At 56.8% G+C, this 19,503-nt stretch overlaps 1 protein-coding gene across 4 annotated transcripts in view; it reads left to right on the forward strand.

The window, feature by feature from the left end:
- Positions 1-5,097: 5,097 nt before the first annotated feature.
- DUSP8 (dual specificity phosphatase 8) overlaps positions 5,098-19,503 on the forward strand; it is a 53,715-nt gene continuing 39,309 nt past the window's right edge. The window contains exon 1 of one of the 4 annotated variants that reach the window (XM_064513151.1): positions 5,098-5,255. The gene's annotated coding sequence lies outside the window, so the exon portion shown is untranslated. Of the gene's footprint in view, positions 5,256-5,292; positions 5,508-6,165; positions 6,303-6,336; positions 6,900-19,503 lie in introns of those variants that run through there. The other 3 variants (XM_026092778.2, XM_064513152.1, XM_026092779.2) reach the window with 3 other exon arrangements.

Genomic DNA, 19,503 nt, shown 5'->3' on the forward strand with positions numbered 1-19,503 from the left:
CGCAAAACAAAAAAGCCCTAGCAACTGGTGAGCAGACTAACAAAACCCATCACAGGGGCAGAAGAAAGACCCTCGCCCTAACAGAGCCCTGCACAGAGCCTAACTCAGTGCTGCCGTTCGTGTCGGTGAAATCTTTTTCCCATCCCCAGTCCGTAGATGGAAAAATGAGCGGGGGAAGGAAGACCGTGCCTTGCTCTGGGCAGCGATCGTTTTTAAGACTGGGATCTGCTGAATGAAAGCCATCCAGTGTGTCTCTCCTTCCCCCCGGCCCTGCCCTCTCACTCCCCCTCCCACGCACACCTTTAAAGGTGTGGATATGCCCCCAGACAGCTCCTGTACCCCCCACTCGCTGAGCCCGGCTTCCCAGAGCCGAGCTGCCGGCTGGCGTGGAGGCACCGAGGGGGAAGGAATCGCCAGGCTCCGTGGAGCTGAGGTGGCTCCTGCAGGCAGCTAGCTGCTGCCACGGGGCTGGGATCCTCCGGAAAAACTGCTCTGTGCCAGGTACAAAGGTCCTGGTCCTCCTCCCCTCCCACCCCCTGACTTTGACCTGTGCTCCGTACGCTCAGCCGTGCCCTGGACTCGGCACAGCGGTACGCTTTTGCCCGGGTTTTCTCAGACACGCTCAGGTAGAGGGCGAGGGAATTTCCTCATTGTCTGATTTCTTCTCTTTCTGCATTTGCCCGGGATGCCGAACAGCACAGTCAGCGCTGCACAACGGCCGTTTCTACGGCACACGCTCCGACGAATGGCACAGCACGCAGACCTCTAGCCTTGTCCTTCCGCAGTTAATTGCATGGGGGCTGCTTCTGCCACGCGCACACGCAGTGATCTCTGCTCTGCAAGGGCCGAGCCGCGCTGTGCACACGCGTATATTTTTACCAGGGAAACGGAGACGGACCTGCGGCAGCCTTCTGTGCGGGGAGCACGGCTGCCTCGCAGTGCCGCCAGCGCCTTCCGCCTCTTGGAGCGCGGCAACGCGCCCCGCCAGCCGCCTGACACCATTCTGAGCCTTGCAGAAAGACGGCGGCGTGCGGCGGTGCACCGAGAGCGTCAGCGGGGCGCACCGGGCGCTGCGGCCGTGACTGCCCGGGTGCTCGTGGATGGGCGCCAGGAGGGGCAGGGACGCGCTCCTCGTGGCATGACACACAGCTCCCCGCAGTCAGCGTGCTCCCTTGCGGACTTCGGCCGGCTGCAATTTCACACACCTAAAAAGCAGCCCAGAGCACCCCTCGAAGCGGCACCGCGAGCCAGCGCAGCAGCTCGTGGCCGAGGCACGTGTGGCAGAGCGGTTACGGGCTGCCGGCGGCGCGGGCCCTGCAGCACCCCTGCTCTGGCACCGCGGCACCCACCGAGCCGACGGCACGGCCCCGCCGCCCGCCTGCTCCGCGCCCCTCGCGGGAGGCCGCCGGGAAGCCGGCAGCCGCGTAGGCGGCAGAAACGACGCAGCTTCGTAAAGCGGAGCTGTGGCAAGCAAAGGGCTGACTCTGATTTCTGCCATCAGCAATTGGAAGGTGCTAATACCTGCTGCAGCGGGAACAGAGCGCTGCGCTGCAGCCGGCACGGCTATGACTCATCCCCTTTGCAAACAGAGGCAAACAGCAGTTTTTCCTGTCGATCCCCAGGCTTTGCCCTCGCAGAGCTGCGGCCACGCCTGCTCCTGAGGAAAAGGCTCTGCCGAGGCTCGGTGCAGGTGGCAGTGCTGGGGAAGGCGATCCCAGCCCGCTGCAGCGCACAGCCCTCCCGGGCGGGAGGGGAGCGGGGCTTGCCCGGCTGTGCTGGGAGCTGCATCACCAGCCTGGCCAAGGCTAAAAGCAATTATTCAGATGCTTAAAGTATTTGCAGATCAGCTCAAAAGTATCTTTTTTTTTTTTTTGCAATGGGTAAGAAAGTTGGTCTGGCAGCAATTCGTTTTCCTTAGTTTTAATTCACTCCATGATCAGGTTCCGACTTTACTCCCTGCAGAACACAGGAAAATCGAGTATGCGGACTCTGCGCTTGGCCTGCAATGACGATCACAGGGCTTGGGAAACGTTTCAGCAAAAAGTATGACGGGTATAAGTGTAGCTTGCATTCAAAACACGTAGCTGGGATGCAATCAGTCTTCAGATGTGCCTGAAATGTGGGAAAGAGGAAAAGGCAGCGGGGAGAAGAGGGCGAATTATTTTTTGAGTGCTTTTTTATCTGAAATGAAGCACTTCCCTTCAGCACTGAGCAACTTGCTGCATAATTTTTGCCGGCTTCATGAGGAGCACGGGGGAGAGGGAGGGATGCTGGCCCCGTGGCTGAGACAACGGGGGAACATCTGGTAGATCTGAGCCCAGAGCGCGGCGCGGCTTTGTTCTTTCCGTGTGACCATAACAACGTTGCCCCGTCTTTGCTTAATTTCCCTCGTGTGAAAGAGGGACAGCGCTCGCCCGTCTAGCGCACACGAGCCGCCGAGAGCTTGCTGCGCGTCTCCAGGTCGATACCCGCGTTGACGGCGATGCGAAGACGGGTGCTGCCTCCCCGATGCAAGCACCACGGCGGGTGCACATCTGCATGCCAGCATTTCAGGTCAGACGGGATTCGGATCTAAACGGGGTTAGCGCTAGGCTTTGAAAGCCAGCCGAAGTTTCGCAAGCATCCGTCACCACCTGCTCCTCACCCCTGCAATCCCCAGAGGAGCTTTAGCATCCGTGAATCATTGGGTTTGGTTTCTCCCCACGCGGCTCTTGGTGGCAGCGCCTGGCTCAGCGGCAGCGGGCGTGGGAGAGGAGCGGAGCCCGCGGGCCGCATCCTCTCCGGCTTGGAGCGTGGGAGCACCGGTGCAGGCGCAGGTTGGTGCCAGGCGCTAACAGCCCAGAGCAACACGTCATGCGCTGCTTCCTTGCAGCCCCTGGGGACTCCCGTCCTCTGGCCTCTCCTTGCCATCTTCCTCTTCCTCGCCTCCCAACAGAGGCTGCCGGCGGCCGCTCGGCGCCCTTCGCCGCACCGCCACGCGACCGCGCTCTTCCGCAGTCCGGGCCGACGGCCCGACACGGAGTCCTCTCCTCGGCAGCTGATCCGGGGCGCTCAGCCGGCAGCAGCTTGCCAGTGCCGGGCTTGGAAGCGTTTATTTTAGCTGGGGTTTGGAAAGAAAACGCCGAAATCCTCTTCCTTCGGCAGGCTTCGAGAGCTCGTGGCTCTCTGCCTAGATAATAGTTTTTCTGAGGAAGCTTTGGCTTTGGGATTTTCAGACTAATTCCTTTCCCCTTCTTTTTTCTATCTTGCCCCGGAAAGGGGGGTTGCACAGCCCTAACCTGAAGCAAGACGAGTCATTCTTCTTCTTTCTCCCTGCAAAAATTAAAACGGGGCTTTTCCCTTCATCTCTATCCATCTGAAGGAGGGGGATGCCGTTCCTTTGGAGCTGTTTCACCATCTGGGCGCACCACGTGCCCTTTGCCCAGGCGGAAAGGGCCGCCTTCCCCCTTCGCAAGGTGGGAGAAGAGCTCAGAGCCCCTCAAGCTGCCGCCGGAGCGCTCGGCACGGCTGCGGCGGGGAAGGCGGGCAGGAAAAGACAGCGGGAAACCTCGAATGCGCTAAAGACCAGGGCTGCATCCGAGCTACACCCCGGCAAACCCTGCACGTCCGCAGCCTCTGCTCCCACCGGGTTCAACCGCTCCGGAGCAAACCGAAAAGTGAGCGCCCCGACTAGTGCCAGCACCTCCAACCTCTCGCCGCCGATGATGGTAACTAGGCCTAAATCGAAGCCGGTGCCAATCTGGTCACGCAGCTTAGACGCACGTGGTGAAGTAGTCGGGGGTCTGCGGCAGCTTCTCTGCTGACATGCTTCGGATGGACTGATTTCTGCAGGAGGAAAGGGGCATAGGAAGGGGCTCAGCGCTGCCTGCGTAACGGGGATAGCGACATTTCCAGCATCGCGCTACTTCCCAGCGACCAGCGCTCTGAGCCTTTGGTGCTCTACAAGAAACGACCCTTCCTGAAAAGATTTTGCCGTGTCAGTAACCGCGGCAGCCCAATACCCTGCTGCAGCCAGCTGCTCTCGGCAGGTCTGGTCAGAGGAGAGTTAACTTTAAAGCATCCGGCATCCGTATCGGCGGCAGGGAGGAAGGTTCCCTTGATTTCATAAGCACCAGCAAAACCTAAGCTTCTAAACCATAATCCCTCTTTAAGCCGGAGTTGCCAGGCCACATCCAAGGGCAGAGAAAAACCACTGCTGTTAGCAGGCTCCGAAACTGCTTTTCTGTGCCACCGACGGTGGGAGGGAGGGGAGCCCACCACGGCCTGCAAAGTCCCACCACGGTGTCCGGTGAGACAGGTCACTCCTGAAGTACCTGCCGACGAGGGCCGGCTCCCCTGCTGAACCCCCCGCCTTTGCGCCGCGCTTTGACGCGCCGTCTGCACGGGCCGCATCGCATTTACGTCCGTCCTTCCCCTCCCAGCCCCGGCTGTGGCATTTACGAGCGAGCGATTCCTCGGGGACGAGCCTGGCAGCCACCAAAGCGCTGGGAGTTCAGCGAAGCGGCGCTTGAGATGGGCAGAGGAGACGTGGGAACGGAGGGCAGGGAGAGGCAAAAAAGGGAGGAGGGGTTGTCCGTCCGACAGGAGAGCCTCGGGCTCCAGCTCGGCCCAGCAAGACAGGCCTGGGAAACGAAACGTTCGGAAGCTCATTTTTTGACCTTTTCGGAGCCCGCTGCCCGCCCTGACTGAGCACCGAGGTCACAGCCGTGAAGCCGTAACACAACGTTTTGGGAAATTTGGGATAATCCCTCCCTTCGCCTCACGGCAGCACCAGCAGAGATGGGGGCTCCGGGGGCAGGTCACCCCCGCACCCCCCCGCCTCCCCTGCCGCCCCACCGCGGCCCAGGACCCCCCCCCGCCGGGGGGCAGCGGCGGCGCCGGGCCGGGCCCTTTGTCCGCGGCCCCGACCCGCTCCGCGCCCGCGCAGCGCTGCGCTGCGCCCGCCGCCGCGGCGGCACCGGGGCTGACGTCACCCTGCCCTGCGCCCGCCGCGCTGATTGGCTGCGGGTGACGTCAGCGCGGGGCTTTTTTTTTTTTTTTGCAATTTTTTTTTTTTTTGCTTTTTTTCTCCCTCCCCCCCCCGCCCCCCCCGCGGCATGACCTCATCGCCGGCGCATTCCCGGCGGCGCGCGGAGCGGCGCGGAGCGGCGCGGCCCCTGCGCGCCGCGGCAGGCGGGCGGGCCCGGGGGGGCGCCGCCAGCGGCCGCGGCAGCCCGCGGAGCGGAGCGGAGCCCAGCGGCCCTCCGCCGCGCCGGGTCAGTGCGGGGCCGCGGGGGCGGGCGGCGGCGCCGGCACGCGCTTAGCCGGCGTAGACACACATGCGTGTGCGCTGCATGCGCGCATTTATATAAATATACATATATGTGTGTATATAGGCGGGAGGTGCGGGCAGGGGCGCGGCAGCACATGTGCGGCGCGTACGCGGCGTCCGGCGCGGGGAGGCAGCGGCCGGCGCCGGGGCATGTGCGGAGCGGAGCGAGCGCGGAGACGGACGCCGCCCGGGGCCGGTAGGGAGGCTGCTTTAAAACCCCCCCAAACATACATATATATATATATATGCACACGCACAAGCACATCCTATACATTTATATATATTTTTTTATATATACATATATATATATGGCTTTGTTTTTTAAAGGGGGGGTTGGGATTATGCTGGTGCAAAGGGAAAATTAAGGAGGAGGAGGCGGGAGCCGGGAAGCGGCAGGGCGGCCCGGCGGCGCTGGGATGCGGTTGCCGCAGGTGCGCGCGGATGCTGGGCCTGGCGGGCTCGGGGTCGGGCTCGGCGCTGCGGGCTCCCTCCGCGCCCCGGTTCTGCTTGCCGTTTTGGGGAGGGAGGGTTGGTGCTTGAGGGGCTGGTGTTCACAGCGCTGCGGTTTGCTGCTGATTTTGGAGTGTCGCCGTGTGTCCTTGGCGCCTGAAGGAGCCCAGGGAAGCCGGCGTGGGCTCGGCAGCGGGGGGTTTCACGCAGCGCTTCGCTGCTGCGGCTCCGAAGGCGCTGCTAGCGATTAACGAGTTAAGCTGCCCGTTTGAAATAATCTCCTCCACCTCCCATAATGTCCATGGAGCAATTGATCATCCCACCCCCATTATTATCATGTGCTAAATGCTGGATTTTGTGCTGGAAGTTGGAGCTGGTCCTCGTTAGTCAGGTTCCTGATGGTTTTCCTTTATTGATAAACAAGTTCCCTCTCCTTTCTGCTCTCCCCCCGCTCCTTTCTCCTCCCCCAGAATTAAATTCCTGAGCACAGGGGAAGCTGATGTCAGTGCTTCAGCTCGCATTGGGGGAGCTCTACGCACAGGTCAGTAATTTGCGGTTTTGTTGCAAGGAGGGACGTGGTGCAGTGCCGGTCTGTTAGGGACGTTTGCCTTTGCTGGGCACAGATGCATTTCTTGTTTGGGTTGCGGTAGCATCAAACGCTCCCCAGCGAGGAGCACAGCCCGCTAGGCGCGGCGTGTGAGCGTGTGTCAAACAGATCGTCCCTGTCCCGAGCAAATACGCTGGGAACGGTTGCCGGAGGTCTCGGCCCCCCTCCGATTTGGGGCGTGAAGACCCCCGCGAAGCGGATGGCGCAGCCGTCGGAGAGCCCGGGGAGGCTGGAGCAGGCAGCGAGGGCTGCGCCGGCGCTTCCACCCGCGCCGGGGCCATGTTCACCTTGAAGCGGGCTTGCCCACGGAGCTGCGTCCGCTGCTCGCTCGCGGTGTCTCCTCCTTTGCTGAGGCGAACGGCTCGGGGCATGGCTGCCTGCAGGCTGAAATTCGGTGGCGGAGAGCTTTGTTTCCCGAAGGACTTGATGCACGGGGTTTGGCTCTCGCGGGTTCGGTCTTGCCTGTCTCAAAGGGGTTTGCTAGCGCTGCTGTGAGCGGTCTGCGCCGGTCGGTTTTCCTCTGCAGGAGAGGTTTGTCAGGTTTGGGTCTGGTTGGGGCTTCCTGGGTTTGCTCTGGGTTTGCTCGTAGCAGTTGCCAAAACAAATAAGCTGCAACACCAAGAGAACTCTTCTGGCCATAGCTGGAGGTATTTGGGATGTCTCGCTAGCGTGGCTACGGGGGCTACGCGGATGCCTTGTCCTCGGTCTCGAGTAGCATAGCCCCGCTGGCAGGGCGCGGGTGTGTGGGGCTGCCCTAATGGTCACTACCACAAAGGACATTTGGGAATGTGAGAGCAGGTGGGGGCCCAAATGCCTCTTTGGGATGGCAGTAGGTTGGACGTCGTACCCTTGGCTGATCAGCAATAAACTCGAGTAGAGAAGTCCTTGGTCTAGATGGTCTCTTGAGTACCAGTTCTGAGATGTCAGCATTTCTCACCAAAATGCTTTTGACTCAACAATTTAGCCCACTGTGACTTTCAGTTGTCCCTGCATTGATGCAAGGTAAGGAATAGGGGAGGGAAACTTGGATCTAGCTTTACACTATAAAATCTGCACAGCCTCTGCTCTGCTTGGGAGACCTGAGCAGAGTGGCCAGGCTCCCGGGGGCTCTGCTACGGAGATCGCTCTTGCAAGGGTAGTGCTTGGTGCGTGTGTGCAGAGAGGTTTTGGTTGGGTGCCAAGCGCCTTGCTGAGAAACCCACTGAGGTGCCTGTCTGCGGAGAGTTTGTCACCTAAAATTAAATACGATGCTGCTGTTACTACCAAAGCACCCCCGAGGGCTGGGTGAGGCTTCTCAGTAGCGTGTGTCTCATGCTGGCAAATTGCCTCTCGGGAGATGGGAGAGAACTGGGTTCTCCCCCCACAGCGACCTCCCCAAGAAAACCCTCCAAAATGGAGGGGATTTCTGAAAATGACTATTCTCAGGATGAGTGTGAAGGAGTTCCCACTCCATCCCCATCCTCTACCTCTCCACCAACAAGTGCTGCTTTAAATCTGTGTAAGAATATGGGGTACGTTACGGTTGCTCTCCTGTTTTGATTCATTCTGTTGTCTTTAAAGAAGTCTCCTCGTAAGGATCAGAGACCAGTTTCTCTGGCGTTTGGCTCCACACGCCCCGAGTGCACGCAGGTGTGGAACCACGTTAAGGCTGCCTGTGATCAAAGCAGGAAAAGGAGGTGTTTCGGTGCTTGGCAGTCTTGACTTGTGGAACTCACCTGTAGGACACTACCGTCACGCTACAGCTGCTACCGCAAACTGGATTTTGTAGAGAACAAGATGATAAAGAGCTTGCAAATGCTGTATCCTCTGCCTGGTAGGACAGTTGGAGGACTAAGCTAGGCTGGAGAGTTTGCAGATCTTCTTGCCCTTTAAACCTTTGTTGGCTTAATGGCAACGTTAAGGGCAAGCTGGCTGCAGAAGGCCGCAGCACGGAGGTGCTCCTTTTCCTCGACGTGCAGTGCCATTTCACCCCGGGCTTTTCTTTGCTGCTCTGCATAGAAACTCGTGCAGCCAGACCTTCACTGCTGTCATCCTGTGGGGAGAGCTCGAAAATGCTCTGCTGCAGCCTCACGCCCTCTGGGCTTTAAAACCTGTTTTTCAAGCTCTGCATTTCTCCTCTGAAGATACACCTGTCCCACCTGATGCCAAGTGGGGAGGGAGACACCTGACCTAACTTCTGGCCAGCTCAGGGCGGGGAGGTGAGGGGGCCTGAGACGGTGCATCAGATAAGGAGCCGAATGAGCTCCCTGCTCAAGATTTTCTCAAGCTCGCTCAGGAAGACCTGCGCGTACTTCATGAGCAAGGTTGCTGCTGGGTTGCTGGGGAACATTAGGGCTGTAAAAGCTGATGGTGCCGAGGCTCTCTGGGATAATGGTACGGCAGCACTGCACTCAAAGCGGGTGTTTTTGTCAAGTGAGCCTGGCAAAGCTTGGCCCACGCGAGCCAAATCCATGCCAGAGACCAAGGTGCAAGTTCCTGAGCTCTGGCTGAGGCGGACCCAGTCTCCTCTTTAGCAGAAGGTCATGGAAAGAAAAACAAGCTGTTATCTCTTCCTCTTGCAAGAGCTGTTTGTAGACTTTCTACCTCAATCGTCGTACTTCCTGCTTAAGGGACTGGAGCATCTCTCATATGAGGAAAGGCTGGGCGAGCTGGGACTGTCCAGCCTGGAGAAGAGAAGACTGAGGGGGATCTTATCCGTGTCTATAAGTATCTGAAGGGAGGGGGTAAAGAGGATGGGGTGAGACTCTCTTCAGTGGTGCCCAGCGATCGGATGAGAGGCAATGGCACAAACTGAACACAGGAGGGTCCACCTGAATCTGAGGAAAAGCTTTTTCACTGTGAGGGTGGCTGAGCACTGGAACAGGTTGCCCAGAGGTTGTGGAGTCTCCATCCTTGGAGATATTCAAAAGCCATCTGGATACGATCCTGGACAACGTGCTCTAGGTGACCCTGCTTGAGCAGGGGGGTTGGTCTAGATGACCTCCAGAGGTCCCTGCCAACCTCAACCATGCTGTGGTCCTGTGGTTACTGTGCAGGGGGCTTCACTCCATGCTGTGCACGCAGCTTCTCTGGACTTCTTGCCTGCCCTGAGCCCAGAGTTCCCAAAAGTGACACGTGGAGCTTGTTTGCCCAGTTAATGACCCTTGGAAGGGAGCAGTATTTTGGAAGACAGGGGCTGTAGCACCCCAGGCTGGGATAGAGGGAAAACCAGGAGGCACTCGCCGGGAACTGGTCTACTACATGAAGAGTCTCCTAGCACAGATGGGGAGCAATACAGTGCAGAACAGCTAATGCTAGGGCTGTGCTGCATGAAGATGAAGCAAGTGACGCACTTTGCACTGAGTTAATTTAAGATCATGCCAGCAGCCTATCTGGGACTAGAAATGCTTCCTTGCTTCCCTCTTTTCTTACTATTCCCCTTATGCCTTTTCCTGTGTTGTTTCCTGTGCATGGAGAGCCCTCACGGTTCCTGTCTGCCCATCCTGATGTGTGCGTGTGTGACTTGTCTGCTTTCAGTGTATCATCTTAAACTGAGTCTCCAGGTTTCTTGGGGCAGAGACTTTGTGTTCTTCAGGCATTTTTCCAGAGCACTTTGAGTGCTCTTACCATTTGTGAAAGAGGCTCTCTGTATAGCATTCTTGCACGCTGAGTTATGGGGAGCATGATTTCTGAGCCCGCTGGTGTTTGGGGAAGACCCATTAGGTCACTAGAAGGAAAAGAAACCCTCATCTAATGTTGAAGTTAGCCCAGCTTTAAGGGAGAGAGGGGTTGGAGCAGGTGACCTCCTGAGGTCCCTTCCAACCTAAATTATTCTGCGACTGTTCCATAACTGCCTGCCGTCCTGTTTCTCCCCTGCTTCTGAAAAATACCTGTTATTAAGCAGTGGCGGCGAGAGGGCTTGAAACAAGGTGGACCGTCGCTTTGATCCTGCATGGAAATTCCAATGACAGCATAACCCTGGCATCCTCCCCTTCACAGCACACGTCCCTGAGCCCTGCTAATGATGCCGTGTGTCTTTCCGGTTTGTCTCTGCCGAGCAGCATTACTCATCTGGCTAATAGGTGTGCGGTGTGCCCACATCCACAGCTTTGCATCTCTCCTTTTCTTAATAAGGGATTTAGCTCTTTGAGGAGAGCTGCTGTTCAAAGCTGGCAAATGTTAATTCAGCTGATGTGGCAGAAGCTGCGGTAGACATTTCAGTCCATTTATTAGGTGATTGCAGGTTTTTTCTCAAGGAAGTCAAACAATTAAATGCATTAAACCGGCATCTGCTTAAATTACACATCTCCCATTGAAATCCAACCTCTCCTGAGGAACTCAGGACCATTTTTGCTCCAGACAGATAGGGTCCATCAGCATCCAGGGCGTTGTGTTGAAAAGAAGCAACCAAGAAGCATCCACAGCATCTGACTGTTTTTGCATTGCCTTTAAGGACCCCGGTTTCTAAGCTTGCGATCGCAGTCTGGTCCTCCTCGAGCTTTAGCTTGAGTGGAGTTATTCATTCCTTCTTCATCTGCCTTGGCCGGGAGCCCTGCGTGGGGAGCGGATGGGCACAGGCTGAGCCGCGCTTGGCACTTGAGGCTGTTGAGCGGAGAGCTGGTGTGGAGAGGGTGCCAGCACTGCTGACTTCTAAGCGCTCGTATGAAAAATAGATTAACCGTGTGCATGCAGGGGAGGAAATCGAAGCAGGGAACGCTTCGCAGTTCACCCTTTCCCTGCCCACCTTGTCTAAACGGGGAGGAGCACGTTGGTGTTATAGACGGGGCTTTGTTTCTGTTAGTGGACTCAGGAACAGGTCTTGCAAAGGTGTCCCACACGGCCTTGCTCGCTCGCCTGGGCCAAAGCGTGGGAGCCAAGCGCGTGCCCCAGGAGCCAGCCGCTGCCTGGATGCCCAGCCTTCCCCTTTACTCCTTACCTGCTGCTCACAGCATTTTCCGCTTTTCCTGGCGGAAAGCCAATAGGATGCAGCAGACCGGGAAGGTGACCAAGAGAAACAGGTCTCCAGCTTAAACCGAAATGCAGCTCCCCGAATTATTCTCTGGGGTGGCGAAGGGGCAAAATGCCTCCTGCATGCTGAGTGAAGCTGATTATTGCAGCAAAACTAACGCAAATCTCTGACTGGGCAAAATCTCCCTGGATACGTCCTTTTATACAGCACTTGCATTGTGCCATTAAAAATAGATCTGTGCATTCTCCGTTTGCTCGCTGAATGCTGATGCCTGTAATTCTGTGTCATCCTCACAATCCCGTCTGCTTTGAGCTTGGCTGCCTCTTTGTCTGCCACCTGAGCAAGGTTCACTCAGCAGTAACTGATAATAAAGATAAGTATGACTCTGGTGGGGTCTAGAAGGACTGGAAGAAAGGTGAGGAGGAATGAGCTGATCTTACTTAGCTGCAGGTCAACTCCCAGTTCTAAACAGGCAAGATTTGGTGTGTGCTTTCAGTTACATGTTGAAAATTGCCAATAACAAAGGCTGGCTGAGACGGAAACTAGCTGGAGGATGTTGAAGCTTTGGCTGTACATCATATTACATCTCTGGTTCTTTGAAACTATGGCATTGAAAAAAAAAATCGTGCTTCAGTGTCTGCCTGGAGTTGGTGAGAGGAATACCACCCCGCTAGGGAAATGGTTAATGAGTTCGTGTAGCTCGCCACCTACGGTAGCAACGACGAGAGCGGATAAAAGAGAGGGTCCATGTTACAGAAACCATGGAAAACGTAGCTGTCAGTAAGCAGGCTAGCCTGCAGGATCTATTGCATGGAGAGGAGCTCTGATTTCTGTCTAATAAGCTGTGGCTCTCTGTGGCCAGTGGACCTGTGTTTGTCCGGGGTGGTCAGGATGAAGGGAAGACCTGCGAAACACTCCGTTTGACCCCCATGTGACTTCAGATTGAGCTAACAAACCACCCAGCGATGAATCACAGCCCGTAAGGGAAAAGGAGAGAGTGGGGCAGGAATGTTAGCTTTGTCTTTTGCCGTTCTGAGAGCTGCTTCTAGATAAAGGTAATCCTGTGAAACCCAAAATTGGTGGCTGCTCTTTGTGGTTGTGATAAGAGGTGGAACCTGAACTGACAAGTGCTAATTCATCCCAAACATGTGAGCGATTTATCTACTGTGTGTATATAGGAAATTTAGCAGGCCTTGGACCGAGTCAGAAGAGTCTTGCAAGGCATGTTCCTGCCCTGGGGCATGCATCGTCCTGTGGAAAAGCAGTGTAGGCCCTTGGATGTGAACCGAATTCTGGGTCTTCTAGTTTCAGCTGGCGTAGAGTGACGTAGCATTGGCTTTTACTGGCTGCAGACCGGTGCTAGAATCTGCACCCGTACCTCAGTTTGCGTCAGCTGTTATCAGAACCAGCATAAAACCAGCCAGAAGAGTCCATGGGTGCTGTTTGCCATTTAAATATGGGGGACGGATGACACTGCAGGTGGGCAGGTGCCAGTGGAGCTCCTCTGTCTTTGCTAGGTCCTAACTTACCTCCCTCTGTGTGCGCTTACAGCCTTGGGCCTCGCCAGCCTCGAGACAGTCCTGGGGACTCTGCTGAGGTGGACAAATTCGTTTCACTTTTGCTTGTTCTTGAGAAGTGAAATGCGGATGTATGTATCTCCTATCATGGAGAACCGTAGTTTAATCCTGCGCTTTCTTTCCTTTAGCATGTAGGTATGGTGGGAAAATAGTACTCAGGTCCTGGCAGACCTTTCTCCAAGAGACTGAAAATGCACCCAGCAGGCATCTATGGTGCCTGGTGTCCTAGAACAACAGAGCTAGACCAACCCTGACGAACCACCCACCTGCCTACCTACCTTTCTGGGCTGCCTCTGGCCATTCTTACTGCAGAAAGGCCAAGGAGCCGCTGGAGATCCCCAAGACAAGCCGGTGGCAGCCCCTCCGCCCATCCGTGGGCTCGTGTGGTTATCCGGCTGGGATGCAGCAAACGTGCCTGGGGCCTCAGGCAGTGGGGAGCAAGGGCCCCCAAAGCACCAGCAGTGCTGGATGTCCTGTGTCCTACGCAACATGTCCCCTTCCTTCCACCTGGCTGTGACGTGCGCCAAGCCGGTCAAAGGAGCGGTGCCGTCAGCTCCTGGCCAGCTCTCGGCTTGGCAGGATGAGGAGGGAAATGGGATAGCTTTGTGTTAAAAAGCAGCGTGCTTGATAGCTTCACCCTTAGTGTGGGTAACGGCAGTGATTAAACATCTGGCTGGTCTTGGGTAACCTTTGGTTTTGGCTTTTGTAGGCTTTAAAATGAAAGCATTTGTTCACACTAAGGGGGAAAACCATATAAATCATGTTTGAAGTATGAGTCTTAGTGAGGGGAAAACTGACCTTGTCATCTAGGCTCTGGATGCTTCCCTTCTCTGCTGTTGCTGTTGGCTATTCCTGACCCAGTAGCAGTCTGAGCTCCAGACTGACCACCTGGGCTGCAGTCAAATTTTTCTGGCTGCAGCTGGTCTGAAAATGCTTTAACGCGCACGGAGCCCTTCAACGGAGGCGAGCTAAGAAGCGATTGCATTTGCAGTCGCAGCCCTCCCGAAGCCGCTGGCGTAACATCAGGCGGTGGGAGGGGACGAGGGGCCCCTCGCCTCGGTCCGGCTGCGACCAGAGGAGCTGGTGTGCCTTGCGGGGTGAAGGTGCACGTGAAGGACGCGCTCGTGGCTCGGCAGGACGCGTCACCTTCCCTTTCCCCTCGCCTCACCGCCTTCCCTGCCGCTCCGCTGGCAGCTGGGGCTCGGCCGAAGCGCCTGCAGCGTCCGAGGAGAGCGGGAGCAGCCCCGGGCCGCGCGACGGAGGTCAGCCAGCCGCGGCCAGAGGCTGCCGCGGGCCTCCGCGCCGTTCCCCTCGCCTGGTGTGAACGCACCGTCTGTCACCTTGAACGGGCTCCTGTTTTTCCAGCAGTGTCCTCTGACGGAGCACACCTCTGTGCGTCCGGACTTCGGGCTTTGGCTGCTGAGGGGAAGTTCGGACTCCGGGAGACTAGCGGGTGCTGCTCCGTCACGTGCAGCTCACCCAGACAGCCGGCGTACAGGGCCCGCTTGGAGCTCCCCGCCACACGCGCCGTGTGGTTTAGGGGCAGCTTCCAGCCCGTGTGAATTAAAAGGAGAAAGCAGTATGGGGGGGGGGGGGGGGAAATAAGAATGAGCTCAGCAAGCAGCTGGGCCTGAAATCCTGGCAAAGGTGCAGTTGCTGCCTTGGAGGGATGTGCTGTGGGAAAAAGTGGGAGCTTCCCCTTCCCGATGCCTGGAGGCTTCCAGTGCATGGCTTGCATGAGGGGGTGCCCAGGGGCTTTCGTCCGGAGAGCAGTGTGTAGGAAGCGGAGAATGAGGATATGAGATCAGCATCGCACGCGTCTTGCTCTGTCTGTCCTGGGAAAATTCTTGTGGGTCCCCAAGGGTGCATGTGGGGCAGCAGTGTGTGAGAAGGGGCCTGGGGCTGCCTTTGCAGCGTTGCCCTTGTGCCCCTGGGACTCTGGAGATGTCCCGTTTCTCCCACCCTTTGCCTGGCCCCGTCTGCTTAGGTAAGGGCATGGTTCTGGGTGCGCACTGCTTGGCACGGTGAAGTCTTGCGCCTGGCTCCCCTCTGCATCCCACTGGCGTGCAAAAGCCAGCGTCTGTCTCCGTTTCTGCATCTCATGGTGCTCTAGGTGCTGGCAGAGATGAGGCAGCGTCTGCCCCGCAGCTGGGACCTCCCCTCGCAGCCTCTTGCCTCCTTCCCCTTGAAGCAGCCCAGCTTTACAGGTCCACGTGAAGGTACCTGCTGGTGGGTTCTGGAGTGGCTCTGTGTCCTCCAGCTCCACTGGGGCAGGGCTGAACGTGCAGGCTTTGCATCTGGGTTGGTCAATGTGGTCAGCAGTGCTTCCAGCCTTCTCAGATGAACTCATTTTAAGGAAGAAACAAAAGAAAAGACTCACTTTTCAAGCAGGGAAATCTTTTGTGATGCCCGTTAAAGGGGTCTTGAGTAGCTGCTAAAAAATCCTCAGAGGTTGCATGGCTTCCAAAGTGGCTGCTACAGGTTGCACACAGCTTTCTCCCGCTGGATCACTCGTGCTCCAAACTTCCCATCCTTGGAGAACATCTGCCCCTTGCTAGGAAGGGAAAGCTGCTAGTTCGTGGTGCTGTGAGCAGCAGAAGGGGAGCAGCGGAGGGGCTAAGGTCGAGAGTAGCTGGCACAGAGCAGGGGGGACATCCTGGAGCTGCCTTTGCATCCTGGCCGTGCATCTCACCATGGTTTGAATGCCATCCTGGGTGTCTCCAGCCCCCGAGGCCGAAGCAGCCTCGCGCTTCCCGGAGGCGCTTGGCCTGCGGAGGCTGTCAGCGGCGCCTGGGCCCGCTGAGCGCCTGTTGCCTGGCAGCTCCGCAGTTTCCAGGGAAACCAGAGGTGCTAACTTGTTAATGAGCCCCGTGGCCCTGATTGCTGCTGCAAAATAATAATAATAATTAGCAATAGTCCCTTGATTTAGGAACCCCTCAAACAGCAGGAGCCTGCTGAGGGGAGTTTGTGAAGTGCCCCAGTACTTGAAAGAAATAAGGGGATGGAGAGGAAAAAGGGTGGAGATCTTGGTGAAAGTGCCAGATTTTACATCTTAATAAACGTCTGGAGAGCTGGGGGCCAGCATGACGCTGCCAGCGTCACAGGCCGTAAGCTAGCAGTTACTTTCCCGGCAATCCTTCCAGGGGCTAATCGGCTGCCGGTCCTGATCCGACGCCAGATGGATGGAAAAGCCCCGTCGCCTCCTGCCCTGCATTGCCCGTGAGCTACCTCTCTGCTCGAGGGCTCTGCGGCTGCCTGGGCATTTGTGGGTCCCTCTTGGGGAAGAGGCAAATCGCTTGCGCTCAGTGCTGTTGGGTCCCCAAGTGGAGGTGGCAGTTTTGGGGGGACGGCTGCTTTCATGGGTTACCCAGGGACAAACTAGCAGAAGTTCCTCTGTGGTTACAGCCCTGTGTGCATACTCTTCTCCCTCAGCAAATGGAGGGTGGGCAATGCCACTGAAAGAGCGTGCTCATGGGATGATGATTGCAGATCTATTGAGCATGCTGTAGGTCCAGTCTCACTTCTGTCGTGGCAACTTGTTTGTGCAGTTAGAGCTGCCGGTCCCCAGGGCATCGCTGTCCCCTGAGCTGTGTGCTCAGTCACGTGCAGGCACCTCGTCCTGCATCGCCTGGCTCCAGGTTTGGCCCTTCCACATCTTCATCTTCGCGCAGTCCAGCTCGTGGCGGGATGGTTCCCACAACGTCTCCTCCGTGTTGTGCACCGTGTCTCAGTTCTGCTTCTAGTCTTAAGGAGTTCTGCTTTTCGCAAACCTCCTTCCTTTGTTAGAAGCAGATTTTGGCATTTCAGCACAGATCCCCAAAAGACCGTGGGAGAAGATGAAGAGCAGGGCTGCTAAGGTCCTTCACGCTGTTGCGCCTCTGGCTGGGACTGGAGCAGGAAAGCAGAACTGGAAACACTTTTGAATTGCTGTCTCTGTGGTAGGGCTATTCTACATAGCAGAAAGTGTCTTTCTTTTTTCTCTGGGTCTCGGTTGCTTCTGTCTGCACTTATGTTGAACATAAATCTCAAACAACAGTGGGAAGAGCTGGGAAAGGACTGGGAGCAGAGGAAAACCCAGGAGTAAGAAGCTAGGGCACTCCTGATGTGAACGAATAGCTTCTTACAGTGAAGCTGGCCTGCTGGAGGCAGCAAGGGGAACAGCTCTTGAATGAGACCCTGTGGGAAGGGTCCCTGCTAGACACAACTGCTCGCTTGCTTAGTGAGGTTTAGGGTTGCTGCACAGATGTACTGGCCTTCCTGTTAACGTCTCCAGTACAGGAGAAACCAGCTCTGCGCCCTTCCCCTGAGCACATGCTTCTCCTGGAAGCCTTGTGCAAGATGCCGAATCGAAGGCAGGACGGGAGCAGCCTCCGCCGGCCCAGGGGTGAGTTCCTGCTGGTCTGTCCTGGCACACAGATAAACTCAGGCCGGGGCCTGTTTCGGATATCCTTGCTCTCTTGCCTGGCCTGACCAGAGGAGGGTCAGAACCGGGACCCCCAGAGCCCTGCTGAGCTGCGGTGGGGGTACGGTCTCAGCCCGGCTTGCACCGTGCATGTGTCAAACCCGTGGTGCACACTGTTCACCTGCGATGTGTGTCCATGGAGGTACCTGCCAGGGACAGGCTTGCTCCTGTCTCCTGAAGAGTGTGGGTAGCCCAGCTCGTGCGTTAAGCTCTCTGCCCGTCTTTCTGTCCCTCAGCTGTGGCATGGCCCCTCCTGCTTTGCTGTCCCCATTCAGCTAAGCCATGTGCCCATCTCCTCATTACAGGCACTCCAGGGAGAGGTGGGATTAAAGGATTATGGTAATGTTCTTCAGGAACACTCAAGAAGATTAAGATGGCTTTAATAAACTGATAAGTGAGGGACACAGCTATGTTTCTGAAACCCTAATTTAGGCTCCAGGTTAACCTTTCTCCCTCTGCTCTGGAGACTGCTCCCCTGTCACCATGGTGAGGTAACAGGAAATTTCTTACTTCAGCAGTGCTCGACGGCCATGCCTGTGCCTTCCTCTTCGCCTTTCCTTATGACCCAGCAGAGCAGAAGCAGGAGGACAGCTTCCTTCCTTCCCTTCCCCTTGCCTCCTGCCCAGGTGAGGAGGTGTTAAAGCTTCTTCTTTTCAGAGACCACCTCGCACGTGGCCTGCGAGGCGCTGTGGAGGTACCATAGTCTCTGCTGGTACTTGGGGTCGTTCCCCCCTTCTACCTGCCTGCCCTGGTAGCTGGTGCTCTTCTGGTTTTCTCTGTGTGAGCCCCTGCCGCTTAGTCTGGCTTCAAAATTTCGTGTGGTTGCTGGCAGTGAGGTAGCTCGTCTGTTCGACCTGGCTGGATGCGTGAATGGAGGTGGGAGCAGCAGCAAGGGCCTCTACAGCAGCTGGTGGCAGTGGTCCTGCCACCCACTCGTGCTGCGTCCCGCCCGGCGCTTGCTCCAAAGCGCTCTGGAGCGGCAGAGCCTGTGTTAGTGCCCGCCCAGCGCGTGGCCAGAGGGACGCTAGGTGTTTCCAGAAGATCCATAAGTACCTGCAGTGGTGCTACTGCTCCAGTAGCACTGGCCCGGGGAACCTGGGAGACAAGTACTCAACGCTGCTCTGTTGCTTATCGTCTACAAGTGTTTGACACCGCGTTTTGGTTGGCCAAGAAGAACTGTGCTGTACAAGACCGTACCAGTTTGGAAGGACCCTACTGTTCCTGTGCCTTGGTCTGGCACCAAGGTCGCAGCTCCCTGTGACCGTCCTTGGTTATCTCCGTCCTGCGGAAACGCTTTCAGTCGAACAAAAAAGGCTGCGGAGGGGAGCAGAGCGGAGGAGCCGTGTCTGGCCTCCCTCACGTCTCTAGGGTGGAGCCCGGAGCGGGTCAAGCTCGCTGTCCTGCGTGTTTCTGCCACCAGGTCTAGCTGGACGTGCTGGGACGGACGTTTATCTGGTGGTTTTGCAGGAGGTCAGCTCGTAGCTGAGGCAGGAAACCTCCAGCTGTGTTGTCTCCCCTTCTGCCTCTGGTTTCTCCCATGTAACCTCTTAGTCATCTGCCACAACTTCATGCTCGGAAAGGCTCCTCCAAACAGGTTTCTCACAGGGCAATTAGGAGATCAAGGATGCGTTATCTCTCCTGGACCCCTTTAATTGTGCCTGATAACCCCGAAGCTTACCCCTTGCTCGTTATCCGGAGAGCAGGGCAACGGACCCTGTTATCTCCAGAGATGCTGTGCCGCACGTGTGTCCCCGATGCATCAGATCACTCTTTCATCCCCCTTCAGTGTTTCATTGGTATCCCTCCATCTCAGTATTATCCACATCTTTTTGTCTGCCGCCTCTCTCCATTCCCTTTTATTTCTTGGCTATAATTGGAAGAATCAAGACGTATTCACAGCCCGGTGGCCTGATGGGGAAGAGAAGAGCGGGTGATTTGGGGAGCGGGGTGTGAAAGAAAGATGAAGGGGAAAAGCTGGCTAATTTGCATCCTTTCTGGCTGCCCCGGCTCTAAAGCCAAGCTGCGGCAGGGGGTCTTCTGGCAAGGCGGCAGCGACGTAATGAGGTGTGTCACATCCCGGCAGGAGCCGGCCTCGCTCCCCCTCACACCCCCTAATTAGAACTGTTTCAGTTTTTAAGCCCCCCTGGA

The sequence above is a fragment of the Dromaius novaehollandiae genome, chromosome 5 (assembly GCF_036370855.1).
Source record: "Dromaius novaehollandiae isolate bDroNov1 chromosome 5, bDroNov1.hap1, whole genome shotgun sequence".
NCBI classification, from domain to species: domain Eukaryota; kingdom Metazoa; phylum Chordata; class Aves; order Casuariiformes; family Dromaiidae; genus Dromaius; species Dromaius novaehollandiae.